We start from the raw sequence: 8,704 nt of genomic DNA on the forward strand, positions 1-8,704 counted from the left end.
AACCAGGTGCTTGGTATAAGTGGCCAGACAATGAAAAAGGACGATATCTGCACATGGGATTAATGCTGCCTCATTGGTTTATTTGACAAAATTGAAACCACCAGCAATTTTAAGCTTCTAAGTCTTGATGAGGTGAAGTGAAAACAGCGGAAGTTCTCAATGTGTCGTGCATACTGTATGTTTGTGAGAGTGCATTAATTGAGTGTGCGTCTCCGTGTGAATCTGTATGTGTTGGCATCCACTCCGCACAACAGGAGACCCAGAATCCATCTGGCAGACAAGCTGAACTTCCCCTCTTTTCCCCTTCACTACAGTACATCCGCAGCATCTACATCCTCCATACTGAATAGACCTATGCAAAGATCCAGACAGATAGATAGATATATAGACTTTCTGTGTCATTGCAGTCTAACATACTCTGTCTGTGCAAGTGAAATTATGAATGTAAACAAATCCATGTTGTTTGCATGGAACACTCTATTGTTCATCTTTAATTAGCCTAATTAATTACCTAATTATCATAACCTTTTTGTAATAACACTAATCATAATGCATAGTTCTGTAGAGTCCAATCTAGCTTTCCATACCTAACCAGTGTAGTACTGATCAATTATATAATAAATATGTAATTAAACAAACTGCATCATATCCATTATATTGGAGGTTGACAACACTGACCGGCCCATTAAACAAAAGGTCAATATCGGCTCCATATATCGGTCTAAACCGAGGCCCTAGATGTGAGGTGATTTTAAGATGAGCTACAGTCAGACGGTGACTCTTCCCCCCTCATCCCCTTCAAAGAGGGCTGCTAATGAACCATGGCCGGTCAGACAGACAGGAGGGACACCACTCCAAGTCTCTATTAGCATCCTAATGACTTGCCAGCAGGCAAATACTGAGAACCTGGACTGGCCTAAAACAACAGAGATTATTCCACCTCTCCGCTCCATCTGACATGTTTACAGAGGAGTTAGTCCACCCTGATCAGACTGATTTCCAACAGTGGAAGTAATGAATTACATTAACTCTCATTACTGTATTTGAGTAGCTTTTTTGTGTACTTGTAGTCAGTAATTTTATATAAGTATGTTTTAAATTAAGTGTTATACTTTGCTACATTTAAATCACATCCATTACAGAGTACACATTTTGTTGGCTCCCCTTCAGCATTGCAATTGGTTATTATAAATTGCATCTGTATCACAAGGTAACATCAAGTTAACTAACTGTAACATAAAACTTTCATTTTATGCTTAAAAGCCATCCACCAGCAACAGTATTATTAGTTTGCATTGCCTGGTTGTTGTCTAGCTATTTCGGTAGCCTTGTGAAGTTGGGCAGCTAGTAGCAAAAGAAACGGATGTGCATTTCCACCGAATTGATAATGACATGAATTTCAAAATCTTATTTTTCTTTATGCCTGTTTTATGCCAATTGTCTAGGTTGCTCTAGAAACCTAGGACACCCACCAGGAAATAATCCCTCAAAAACATCATTACACACTTTATTGTCACGTCCATGTCTTTTTATTTAGGCTGTCTATGTTAGCTAGGACAGCAGTTAATTTCAAACTAGGGTTGACACCATAAAGGTTGTATTTTAAAAAGAGCCAAATAATGTATAAATGTTAAAAAATCTAATTGCACACCCCATGCATTGCAAATGATTGGGCAAATGTAATATAGACATAGACAGTAGTAAATGAGCTATAACTCTAAATTACAGTATTCTCCGTTACGTAAAGTTTTAGCAAAGTAAGAGAACTATTCAGTAATCAGAGTAGGATAGTCTGATTACTCAAGTCTGTCCTTTGTTTGCTTAGTCTACCTGGTAAACAGCAATTCACACTGCATGCCACTAAAATCAGCACCAGTTGTGCCCCATATATATCATTTATTTTCTTTTTCCTTAACTACCACAGTTCTCCTTCATCAAGTGGAACTGAGAGACAAACATTCTGCTTTATTTACAGTGCTTAAGTTTTTCCCCGGTAGTACCTGATGTTTTGAAGTTAATTATACGGCTCTGTGCAGCAGCCTGCCATGAGTTTAACTGAATATGACTCTTTTTCAATCCCACCTTTTCATAGCTTTTATTTCTAAGGGGCTTATCACCAATAATGCATCTAAACTTTGTCCTTTCCTTTGGTGTAATTGATTGTGCAGAAGAGATGTTTGGCATTTTCTTTTGTTCATTACATTTTAGTTGGAATTCTGTTTCAGAGCATACAAAACAACTAGCTACCTTAAAAACAACTATATTTTCCATCCTTTATCCATCTTCAGTGAGGCTTGGGCTTGTTTATCCATTATCCATTATCATTTAATTGACCAGTATTTATCCCTGCATGGAAAGTTTTATCAGACGACATTATCCAAGAGCACAAATTCAAACTTTCAAAGTCAAAATCAAACGAATTTGTGCCAGACTGTGAACAGTATCGATATGTGTGTGAGATAATGAGATAAATAAGATAAATGAGATAAATCAATCCAATTAGCAGGACACTTAACAATGTGTTGCAGTGCTGCAGTATATTCTAACTCTCATGCTTACTGTTTTTATTAGTTTTTAGAGCCCAGGCAAACAGCCAATAACAGCAACATTATGCAGCCAAGCCCTCCTCCCAGGCTGGGCAGTGACCAGCATAGCAAGTGAATTACATTACATTGTATTATAATGATCTATAAGACTCTACTGCTGAAGCTCACCCTGTCTTTTAAATCCAGTAATTATGGTGCCAGATGACAGGACGGGTTGGTTTAATTAGTTAGTTGGTTTCTCCTGTTGTAAATGAAACAGACTGCAAAGCAAAATATAATTTCTCCTCTTCCTCAGTGATTTTTAAAGCAATGACATCTATGTTTCTGACTGCCTGACTGAACTGTGTTGTGCATTTTCTCTGTCATCTACTGCATATGAAAGTCATTTGTTCTCAGCTGCCTCTTGAAACAGAGATCTCCATCTCAATGAGTCCACCTCATTTAATAAAAGATAAGTGAGAAAATGAAATGTGTATTCCGCTCCGAGGCACACAGAGACCAGTCCCTTGAACATTAAAATTATCATTAACATTAATACTGTAGGCTGACTCTCCCCATTTGTCCTTGAGTGAGTGTGTGTGTGTGTTTGAGAGAGAGAGGAGGAGAGAGAGAGAGAGAGAGAGAGAGAGAGAGAGAGAGAGAGAGAGAGAGAGAGAGAGAGAGGGAGAGGGAGAGGGAGAGGGAGAGAGAGGGAGAGAGAGGGAGAGAGAGAGAGAGAGAGAGAGAGAGAGAGAGAGAGAGAGAGAGAGAGAGAGAGAGAGAGAGAGAGAGAGAGAGAGCAGATATTACAATTACTTAATGTCTGATATGCCCTTACTGGCTTTTGAATGATTTGCGTAACTACAGATCAACGTTCCCACTGGTCCTGGAATTTCTGGAATATAATGGAATTTTGAGAGGTGTATCCCAGACAGGGAAGGTCGGGGAATTTGACAAATTCTCTGGAGAAGTCATCGAATATCAGGGAACTCTGAGCTCCTCAGGCTACAGACTACAGGTGACCAGGCTTTTGCCATCAGGGCTCCAAGGCAGAGTCAGCATCATCTTTAAATCACTTCTCAAAAGTTACTTTGATCGTAAGCCATTTTAGAATCTGGGATCTGTTGATGTGCCTTGGCTCCGTAGTAGGGTTAGACCGATGTTTGCTGATATATTGACCATTATTGGTCTTTCTATGGAAAATCAGATACCAGCCAGTCAGTATTGTCCACCTCTGATGTTATGTTATGATGCAGTTTGTTTGATTTCATCAATACTACACTGGTTGTCTATGTGAAGCCCTTAACCTGAATTGATTCTAATGAGACATTTTGATCAGATTTCACACAAGTATGCATGAATATGTCTCGTTCTTATCTTTATTATTATTATTACTACAGGTTTCAGTGGAGAGCATTAGTGTCACTTTTCCATACAAGAATGAAATCCTGGAGAACCTCCTGAATATTGGCAATTTTGTAGCTTTTCTTGGCATGAAAATAGTCAAAAAGATGATGAATAGCAGCTCAAACTATTGGCTATTGAAAAATATCAGCATCGGCCTTCAAACCCATCCGTCAAACCCTACTCCCTGGTCCCCAGTGTCGGATTACAGTGTGTAATACTGTGACTTACCTAATGCATGGCGTATTCCATATATAGCCATATATAGTGCGCCATATCACTGCCTGCATCGACTGATAACCCCCCACCCCCCCACCCCCCATCCGCCCCCAATCAAACAGCCGCCCTAGAGACTGATGTAATGACAGCGGCTCCATGCAGTAGCATCAGCAGCCAGCCTCAGTGAACTCGGCAGGATCCCAGTGCAGATGGGAGCAATGACAAGAATATTGCCACTGCCATAGGGTTTGTTGTATAATTGATTCTACCAATATAACCTCTAAATGTTCTCAACTGTGCTTAATGAGCAGAATCAGCTGGGTTAGACCGAATGTGAAATATATGAAATTGTATTTTTTTTACATATTTCATTTATTTAGTTAATTTTTCAAATGTAGTTTTTGTAAATGAATTCTCCATTTAAAGGCAGCAATGTATCCCAGAGCTTCTCTAGAAAGAGCTGCTAACACTAAAATAATTTCATTAGTGTGAGTTTCAATGGAGAGTTTTAGTGTCCCATGATGGTCTCAATGCTGGTTCAGGGGACTTTTCCATCCTGACAATATAATTCTGAGAGGAAACACTGAATACTTGTCATTTTGTTGGCAAAGAAATTGAATCAGCACAAAATATCAGCTATCAGCAACTCCAGCCTAGGTTGCACAGGTTTATGTCTGCGTGTACATTAAAGTGCATGTGTGTTAATGCATGGCTGTGCATTTCTGCGTAAAGAATGTGTGTCTGTGGGCATGCGTATGTGCGGAGCAAGGGCTGAAAGACTGATTACAGCCGGCTGTTTGACATTTACTAGAGCCAAAGGTGTGATTAGATGGAAATAAAATACTGATATCAATTATTAACGCTGTCAAGGTGGTGTGGATAAACCTATTTCAACAGAATATTATCAATTATTATCCAGCATGCAGCTGTGTTCTGTGCAGAGAGGTTGTAGTGAGTTTTCTAGCGGTGTTCATCTACCTGCTACATGCTGCATGTCCATCGTCAACATTCATTACAGCTGTCGTTTTATGGCCAGCTTCCATAAAAAATGAATGGAGTCATTCTCCTCCTGAAGCCCCCTAAGGCTTCATGAGCGTATCTATTGGTTTCCCGAAGAATAGCCATGCATGATAATCACCTCCATAGTAAAGACTAAAATGCTCGCAATTAGAAAATCCCTCATACCAGGGCAAGGTGCAGTCTCATGTCCTTTATGTGAGCTGCTTCACTCTGCAACAGATGAGATCCCATCATACACAATGCTCTAATTGCAATTTTTTTCTCATTTGACTGCTAAATCTGCCTCGGATCTGATTAAAATAACCCGGCAGATGAGAGGAGGAAATATCACACACACATACACACACACACACACGGCCTCTCTCTCTCTTTAATCTCTTGCTTGCTCTTCTTCTGTTGTAAGTTCTCTTTCCAAATATGACGGCAGCCAAGATGTGCTGGTTCATTAAAGGCTTCATGCATGGCAAAATACAAACTTCTCCTCTTCATCACAGGAGGATGCTCGCTCTGGCTTCTCATTGTTTCCCAGCAGATAATTCATGACGCTCGGCGACTCAGCTGCCCTCTCAGGAGATATTCACGATCGGCCGGATGTGCGATCCAGTCGACCCCGGATCTTAAAACCTGCGCCGCGATTTAACTCCAGCGACTGTTTTAATGACCTTTTAATGACCGTTGCCTGCTGCTTCATCTGTCTTCATCTGTGTCGACTCACTGAGAAGGAAGGAATAAAAGATGCATACAGAAATATGAAGGGTTTGCTTTGGGGAGGAAAACCTCTTGTTCAACACAGATGGTTGGATGGTTGATTGATCAGCCTCTAAAGAAAATTAAGGTTTATTCAAACTCTGGAACATTAAACCTTTAGTTCAGTTCATTTGGCCAGGTGACAACAATGACATTCAAACAAATGTGAGTCTGTTTGTTAGGAGTGACAACATAATCTGAACAAACTAGGAAACAACCCCAAAAACGCAAGGGTTTGTGGGTATAAGGAGATGGATGTTGACATCTGATAGCCAGCAGTTCCTCATGCTTGGAAAGCCGAGCAGAACAAAATGAAGTCTGGACTGAACTGAACTGGACTCCAGCTATTTCTTCATGTGTTATTTGGTATGAACACCACGATGGTTTGCACCATATAAAACAAACTGTAGGTGTGATCTAACCATTAGTGACCATTGCAGTCTCCGTTTGTGCTCCACCACACACACACACACACACACACACACACACACACGACCACATGTACAGGTCGGTATAGATCCCATCACATTGACTGCCTTTCACATAGTGCTGATGCTGAGTGGGAAACTCCACACAAGCTAAACGTGTTGGTCAATAGCAATTAGCTCACGTCTCTCCATGGGCAGTGAGGGTTTTTGGAGGCTAATGGGGTCGACTAAGTGGTTGATATGCCATAGTGCGGGTCAGGAGGTTCGAGACGACTCACTAATTTTATGTATTTACTGATGATGTGCCATCTTGGTAAACATGGTAACCTGCGAGTTCCTCATGTTGCTGAATTATTACTTTAATTTCATTTACACAAAGAGGAATACAGCCATATATTTGTCTTGTCTGTCACATATCGCCCTGCCATGCTGCATGATACAGCCGTGCAGCAGTGATTACAGTGTGAATCTCCTCACATACTCTGCCATACTAAACTGTTCTCCTCCTAAACTCAGTGTGGGCTCCTCTGAGTCGATTCAGACCTCCACCTCCCATTCAGCCTTCCCTGCTTCTCCCCTCAGTCCAATTAAAGCCTGCTTATTCAGCCGGGAAATGAACAACTCCAGCCTAGATTTAGCGCAGCTTACTGATATTAACTAGCTTCCTTTATTCTTTTTCAGTCGGGGGAAAGTCAAACGTCAAACTGTTTGGGAATCGGGGGAAATGCCATGTATGGACTTGTTATGTATGTCGGAACTGTATGGAGAATTCCCTCTGCTGCACGGCAACTTTGCCGGTGACGAATTCATTAGGCTGCAGCAGTCCTTAGCCTTTTCTTGGTGTGATCATCACCTGAGGAAAGGGGTGCAAATAGGATCCATCAATCACATATCTCACAGGAAATTAAATTTCATTCACATCATTCATTCACTTCTCAGTCTTAATGTGCATTGGAGATTGTCTTAACAAAGAAACACTATAATATTCCTATAGGGACTGTAGTATTCAATAGTGACTTTTTTGTGACTTTATTGTACTTCATGGTAGTTCTCCTATGGTATCACTATAATATTACCATAATATTGCTTAGAAGACGCATAGTTTAAAGTTTTATAGTATCCTTCTATGTATTATGTAATTACCATAGTTGTTTTTCATAAGGGTTAGTCACCATAATGAGAGCTTACTGGAATAGCCTTTCCAGGACTTTTTCTTTTCCATAGCTACAGTATGTGTGCTATACATGCCAAAATTATACACATTTTACAAATATTAGTGGTGAGAGTGAAACCTATAATTAGAATAATCATTCTTATATATTGTCAAATTGGAATGTTTTCTAGTGATTTCAGTTACAGTGAAATTCGAGTATTCCTCATTTTGCTGGGGACCTCCTGGAACCCCTTCAAGGACCCCTGGAGGTCCCTGAACCCCACTTTGAGAACCACTGCATTAGAGTGTTAGTCTAACTGAAGTCAGCTTATTGGAAAAGCTTTTGCAGCATGTTGCCTCATCCATAGGTAAAGTGTGAATGCCATCTGTGTCAGTATCATGCAAAACCTCAAAATGCTAAATAATATATTCCATATATTGCATATATGGCATAGGACAGAATAAGATAATTCATATTTGCACAGTGTCCAGCAGTAGGTGTAGTTACGTCATTCGAAGTGGAAACAAAGACCTGCGTCGATTACACAATTTAACCAGGCATTTACCGGAAACTATACATTTTTCCTTCACAATAAAAGCACAAATCTGTCATTGAAAAGGAATAATCAGGTGTTGGGATGTACAAAACAACCAAAGTTGAGATCAAAAAATGGCAAGTGGAATCTTTACATTAAATAAGCTATGGAGGGAAAAACTATTTACAGTATGTGGCATCTAGCATAGACCCAAACAGCTATGAATATATGCTCTGAAAAGGTTTTTTTTTTTTTTTTAAAGAGCAAACAATTATATAGATAATCTGTCAATGTGAATATGATGCACGTTTTGCACATACAAGCTGTAAATTCGCATTTGTTTTCTTCATATTATCATATTCTCTATATGTATTTCATGATTTTATGTCTCAATCTCATACTGCATAACCATTTATTCAGACATATTTTAACTCATTCTTCTACATTTTCACTCAGCACACTCTCATCATGCTGTAAACTTTTTCATACCTGTCATTTATGCATTTCTACTTAATGTTTTGAAATGTTGGAATTGTCGGTTGAGTTATATTTGCTATAATAATATTTTTTTACAGCTTCAGCAACCCAATTTCCTGACTGTGATGGGATTATTAAAGTGTTATCTTATGTTATGTTATGTTATATTATGTTGCATTATGTTATGTTATGTTA

Source organism: Centroberyx affinis, unplaced genomic scaffold (genome assembly GCF_046629955.1).
Source record: "Centroberyx affinis isolate AG114_WGS23_722 - 3 ecotype Tasmania unplaced genomic scaffold, CSIRO-AGI_Caff_v1 ptg000025l_1, whole genome shotgun sequence".
Taxonomy (NCBI): domain Eukaryota; kingdom Metazoa; phylum Chordata; class Actinopteri; order Beryciformes; family Berycidae; genus Centroberyx; species Centroberyx affinis.